The following is a 6,332-nucleotide window of genomic DNA, read 5'->3' on the forward strand; positions in this document are numbered from 1 at the left end:
GGTTTCGTCGCTCCGCCGGCATCTCGGACAGGTCGGCCCCGTGTTTCTCGAGCCATGCCTGTAGAGCTTATCCCGAACGGGTAGAGCTTCTCGATAGCACTGCCAGGCCAGAGATCTCTGGAAGTTGTCCATAGGTCCCGGCCCGAAGGTCGTCTCAAACAGGCGGGTCAGGTATTCCTCGTCGACGCCCAGGTTCGCCCCGAGATCGTCGTCGTACCTTCCCTCCACTAATCCACTATAGAATGCGTTAGTTGTTATGCAGTCGCTCAAGGTTGACCCGGGTTGTTGGAGTTGCCGGAGAGTAAGTAACGCGACACTCGCGGTGCCATTCGCCCTTCCTCGGCCTCTTCTTGAGTAGGTAGGTAGATTAATAGACTAACGTTCAGACAGACAGGCAGACAACAGACAGGCAGGCAGGTAAGCAGACAGAAAAGCAGATAAACTGACTGGCAGTCAGAGAGGCAGGCATACTGAGAGACAACCAAGCAGACAGGCAGACAGGCAGAAAGGCAGTCAGGCAGGCAGGCAGACAGAAAGGCAGTCAGGCAGGCAGGCAGACAGGCAGAAAGGCAGTCAGGCAGGCAGGCAGACAGACAGATGTCCCAAAATAATTTTCTTTATTCATTCAGCTACAACGACACGCCATCTTCGTGTGCATCTCAGTGATTCCATTAAGTACAGTGAGATTATTAACATGGTTCTGGCTCGTACATTAATGACGAAGTTTTGTTGAGAGTGTCTTGATAAAGCTTGAACATGTCCGAGGTTTGCTCCGTGTTAGCTAAAATCAGACTAATTTAACATCAATTCCAGTGCTGAGGTTTCAGTTTTTCATCATTGCAAGTATATTTCCAGTGTTAATTAATTAATATTTGGGATTTTTCGAACCAGTTTTTGATTATTTAATTTTTATGGGTTGTCGGACCTCCCAATCAATGTTTACATATCCTCAATGCAAGGAATGTCTTGATTATTATTTTTTTCTTGTCTTCTGCATTTTGTTAGCGCAGACTTCTCTTTACTGAGGTACATATATTTGTTTGTATGGTGTAAGAGAATTGATGAAAAATTATATTATTAGATTAACTGGAAATTAGATTATCTCTAAATTATCTGCTGAATAATTTAGAGTCAATCTAAAGAGTTCCAAGGGTTTTGAGATGAAATTATTGCAAATGAGGTTGTTTTTGCTGTTTTATCACTTTGCCAAGAATACTGTCGACGTTAATGGATTTGTTTCCCATTCCTTATCAGCAAACTTTAAATTTAATGAGAATTGTCGTCAATACGTTTGTTTCAACAATCAGGAAATACTTTGATCGGGTTATCTAGGATTAGTTCAGATGGTGCCAATATCTTAATGTACAGAGCCTAAAAGATTTTTTAATTACAGTAAAAATGCGTGTACTATGCACTAACATGTATAATACACAACCATGCATGACAGTCTACCATAGCAGTAAGAAACTTTAGGGAGATCTAAACAGCAGATCTTCAGAGAACAATGTTAGAACGTTTTTTTTTTGTTTGTTTGTTTGTTTTTTTGTTCTTTATATAAATGGTTTGGGGGAAAAATTTACAATTGGACATTTATTATACGCATCCTATTCATATCTTTAATAATGGTTGAGAATTTCGGCACAAAGCCAGCAATTTTGGGGAGTGGGGGGAGACAGGTAAGTATTTCGTCTCTTAACTCCTTAAACTCTAAGGAAACCGTGTCACATCCAAGTCATGACTTGTGGATAGTCGTCTACTGCCTCACTTTGTGCTACTATTTGTGTTTTAAACTACACCTTCCTTGGAGGTCAGATGCTCCACAGCAATTGTTCGTAGGAACAAATTAGAACTTCACCTTAACTAGATCCAGTTAAAACCCTTTTCAGATGCTTCTGTTAGTGGAATTATAGTTCTCTTCCAATTCTTCCTCAAAACTGAGAGTCGCTTCATGAGATCGTACGCAGATTTTAATTCAAACCCCCTCACTGTCAACTCCATGGCATGGATGTTGGGTGGAAACCAGATTCTCTCAAACTGATGGCTAGCACTGACACATTTTTTTCACTCTGGTTCCATCTGGCACAGTGAATTCGATCAGAATCACTTGTTTCGATGAAAGCAGGTTGAGTATAATATCCGATCGCGTTCCACTCTTGGTTTCTGAATAAACGTTCCCTTTTTTACTGTCTACTGTGCTTTCCTGGGAATCCTCTCCATCCATCAGATTCCGCTTCCATGATTCGGCTGGCACAGATTTTCCGAGTTACAATTTGTTTAACCCCTTGCCGTGTAGTACATTGATGGAGCTTCTGATAGCGAGGACATTCCTTTCTCAAGGCAAATTATACATACGATGTCTTTAACCACTCGATTGTCCCACCATGCGTACCTCCCTTGTTCTAGTAAGTGTACATTTCAATTTTGAGATCTTAAGCTGTCTTTAAATACCCTTACAATACAATACGTAACGCACAGTGATGCACAACTGCCACCCACAAAAGCAAATAATCTATTTTAATTCAATGTACCAATTAGAGTAAAACTTCGTAGTACGAGTGCCCCATTGTACGAGTAATTTGCTGTCCGAGCCCAGACTCGTGCGAATTTTTGTCTTGCAGTACGAGCGAAAATCCGCAGTACGAGCACACAAATCGTCCCATCTTTAATGTAATTCAGTTAATAAAACCAGTTCACATATTTCTTTTGAATTCTCTTTTCTACAATTATCATTTTACTTGTAACTATACCTTTTCTATTTTAAAGGCCATAAAAAAATCTTTTTGAGTGGTTTTTTGAGGCTGGAACGGATTAATAATACTTTAGTTAATTACAATGGGAAAAATTAACTCATAAAACAAGTAAATCGTAAGACGAGCTCGGTCACGGAACAAATTAAACTCGTACTGCAAGGTGTCACTGTATTTTATATTAGTTTTGAATGCTTTCCTGTAATAATTCGTATTTTTTTCTTAATATTTGTGCGTAGGAAGGCGGTGAGCTGTCAGAAAGGTTAGCACACCGGGCGAAATACTTAGCGGTATTTCGTCTGTCTTTACGTTCTGAGTTCACTTTCCGCCGAGATCGACTTAGCCTTTCATCTTTCGGGGTCGATAGAATTAAGTACCAGTTGCGTACTGAGTCGTAATCATCGACTGGCCCGCTCCTGAAAAATTTCAGGCCTTGTGCGAAGAGTAGAAATGAATATTTGTACGCAGGGAAAAACTTATCCTTTACAAGTGAACTCTCTTTAGTACACGCATCCTATTGATATCCCCAATAATGGTTTAGATTTTTGTCACAAGACCAGCAAGTTCAGGAGAGTGTTAAGTTGATTGCATCTACCGCAGTGCTCAACTGGAGCTTATTTTATCGACTCCGAAAGGAAGAAAAGCAAAGACGACTTCGGCAGGACCCGAACTCAGGATGTAAAGACGGACGAAATGCCGATAACCATTTTGCCCGGTGTGCTAACGATTCTGCCTGCTCACCGCCTTGTTTAATATGTTGGTTTTGGTGAAAAAATATGCGAGTATATATGGCGTTCTACTGTAATTTGTTAATAACTTTAATGATTAATTATAACACAGTCAAGAGTGACAACTGCGAATTTTAAATTTACACTAATTAAGCGCACGCATGCAGCGAGGAGCGTGTATGATACACGGCAGGTACAGATGCGTATTTTACATTGTTAGCATTCTTCTGCGAAACATAGTGCTTACAGGTACTTACCAAACTTATGATAGCTGGGTACTTTGCCCATTATTCTAAGTTATCATATCAATCAGTGTTCAAACCTTCCTCTAATATATATATATATATATATATATATCAAATATAATTAAGATTTCGTTGAATTAGGTACTTAAATTGAGGCACCTTGCTAGGTCGGTATAATCCGCACACCCAAAGAATATTAATTGAATATTGAATACAAGACTCTGTGCAGGGGTGTCTCTACTTGATATTCCTGCTGTGTGTGCAGACAACGCAACCCACCTGAGTGAAGATATCCGCTCTTGGTAATTCAGACATGTACTTTTTATAAAGGTACTTTTTATAGTATTTCCGAAGTGCACATTCCAAGTTAGGGGAATAAAATATGAGTAACAAACATGTACAGATGTCAATTCATTACGGTCGTTTCAAGCGACACCTTTAATTCTCATTACTGAAAACATTACATCATTCAACATAAAGTGTAGATAACTAGGTCACCACTCCTTTTATCCAGACTACTCACCGCCCACTATTTCCTCTGATACTCTCTAAATTATAGAAAACTTGATGAGGAATGCAGTATTTTTTAAATACATTCTGACAATACAGATATGACAAAAGAAACAATATAAATATTTTGAGTTCCGTTATTGATGTGAATATGATAAGGAAATTGTTTGAATTTTATGCCGTCATCTTTCAAATGACGTAATGTTTTCCTTAATCAATTAAAGGAGTCGCTTGAAACGGCTGTAATGAATTAACACCTGTACAATTTGTTGCTCATTTGTGTGTATGTGTGTGTGTGTGTATGTGTGTTCTCTTATTCTTTTACACGTGTCAGTCATTTGACTGCAGCCATGCTGGAGCACCACCCTTTCTCGAAGAAATCGGCCCCAGCCTAGTACCTATTCAATCGGTCTCTTTGCCGAACCACTAAATTTCGGGGACATAGACACACCAACAGACACACACACATATATATACACACACACACAACGGACTTCTTTTACACACGCATAAACACACACACACACACACACACACATAAACGTCGGGGTTCTTTCAGTTTCCGTCTACCAAATCCACTTACAAGGCTTTGGTCGGCTCAAGGCTACAGTAGAAGACGCTTATCCTAGGTGCCACGCAGTGGGACTGAACCCGGAACCATGTGGTTCGGAAGCAATCTTCTTACACACAGCCGTGCTTGTTGGTTCATAAACTTTGGATGTGTTTTCATTCTGCAGACTACTGAACCGCCAACTTTAACCCGAAATACCTTTATAGGGTGTTAAATTCGTTTATATATAGATACTACATAAAATTTAGTCCAATAATTTATTTAGATGTCCAGAGTAAACATGCGTTTGTTTGGTGCTCGGATTATGTTGGTGGTGAATTGGCAATATCCTTTAAAGTGTCTGACAATATCCCTTGGGGACATTTCGCAGCCTCGTTTCGTTCAATTCTCGTCGAGTTCAACTTTACCTTTCTTCCTTTCAAGGGTAATAAAATGAAATATCAGTCAAGTACTGAAGTCGACAGTACCGGCTAAACCTCTCACCTTCTAATCGCGGGCCTTGTGGCTAAAAGAGAAGCCATTACATTAACTCCTTAGTGAGATTGCTGCTTTATGATAGGAGAGCGGACTTGAAAGCTCTTCTCAAGTGGAACATATCTTTGCTTTTTTCTTACATATAGGTAAAAAGCTGTGGTAAAAAGCTAGCTTCCCAATCACATGGATCCGGATTCAGTCCCACTGCGTGGCACCTTGGGCAAGTGTCTTCTACTATAACATCGGGCCGATCAATGCCTTGTGAGTGAACTGGGTAGACGGAAACTGAAAGAAACCCGTTGTATATATGTGTATGTGTGTGTGTGTGTGTGTGTGTGCGTGTGTGTGTGTGTGTGTGTATATGTATTTATATATATATATATATATATACATATGTGTATATTTGTGTGTGTGCGTCTGTGTTTGTTCGCCAGCATCGTTTGGCAACCGATGTTGGTGTGCTTACGTCCCCGTAACTTAGCGGTTCGGCAAGAAGGATGCGATAGAATAAGTACTAGGCTTACAAAGAATAAATCCTGGGGTCAATTTGTTCGACTAAAGGCGGTGCTCCAGCACGGCCGCAGTCAAATGACTGAAACAGGTAAAAGAGTAAAAGAAGATAGCTTTCTTTTATTAGCCACACAGGGCTGCACACAGAGGGGACAAATACAACTGTAGAGCTTTTCTTTAAAAAAAAACAAAAGCAAACAGACAAATCCGATCAAAAGGGGGGCAAAAAAAAAAGAAAGGGGGTATCGTATATCACAGAAAATGTCAATTGTGTAAAATGGGGTAACATTAGGTTTATCCATGGAGAGATAAGCCTACGGAAAAGACCATGGTAACTTCAGCAGGGAATAGACACATGAGAGCGAAGTGCTCTCTCTCTCTCTTTTTTTTTTTTTTCTTGATTTATAGGATCATGCTCAAAGAGGTATCGTCACTTGCACGCACCATCTTTGCTACATTCACCCACCTTTTAATGAAACTTTCACGAGACAAAAACTGTCTCTATTCTCACCTTCCTTTTCAAGTGATACTTAAAAAAGTTGATGAG

Source organism: Octopus bimaculoides, chromosome 5 (genome assembly GCF_001194135.2).
Source record: "Octopus bimaculoides isolate UCB-OBI-ISO-001 chromosome 5, ASM119413v2, whole genome shotgun sequence".
NCBI lineage: Eukaryota > Metazoa > Mollusca > Cephalopoda > Octopoda > Octopodidae > Octopus > Octopus bimaculoides.